The sequence below is a fragment of the Nannospalax galili genome, unplaced genomic scaffold (assembly GCF_000622305.1).
Source record: "Nannospalax galili isolate Female #2095 unplaced genomic scaffold, S.galili_v1.0 scaffold17653, whole genome shotgun sequence".
Taxonomy (NCBI): domain Eukaryota; kingdom Metazoa; phylum Chordata; class Mammalia; order Rodentia; family Spalacidae; genus Nannospalax; species Nannospalax galili.
In genome coordinates, this window is record NW_008333099.1 from 9,269 (window position 1) to 9,819 (window position 551).

The 551-nt window shown below is 38.3% G+C and overlaps 1 long non-coding RNA gene across 1 annotated transcript in view; it reads right to left on the minus strand.

Moving 5' to 3' along the window:
* Positions 1 to 551, minus strand: part of LOC103729780 — a 5,179-nt gene extending 4,628 nt beyond the window's left edge. The window contains exon 1 of the long non-coding RNA XR_607076.3: positions 426 to 551. This is a non-coding gene — a long non-coding RNA (uncharacterized LOC103729780). The remainder of the gene's footprint in view (positions 1 to 425) is intronic.

Here is a 551-nt window from a genome sequence, read left to right on the forward strand (position 1 = left end):
GTACTCTATCCCCCTGCCCTGCCCCCATTGGACACTCAGAAGGAACACTAGCATATTAAAATTTCTGAGAACGGTCTACATGAAGACCCTTGTTTAACACTGTTCGGCATTTCCCAAACTTGTTTGGCCATTAAGGCAGGGGCCATGTATTACACATGGGCATTAGGTGAACATTCAGTTGGCACACGAGTTTCAATATAACGATGCTACATGGTCTACTCTGCATCTACCAACAAATCTGATAACCAAGAGGGTGGTATTAGTACACAATGGTATCTAATGGAAAAGAGAAGCGAAATTCTAACAAAAGGTTAAAAAGTGTACGTCCTCATTAGACAATGACAGAAAGATACTAAAGTAAATTTAATTTTACTTTCTTAAATTTTCATTGTCTTTGCAAGCTTTTCCGTTTCACATTTACTTACCAATGGCAGCTTTGCCCCAGATTTGTACACTGTAGTCTGTTCTTTCTTTTGTGGATTTATTTAATATTTGCAAGCTAGTTTCAATTCTGTGTTGCTGCTCATTTTTTTCATCTCCTTCCCAAGGAT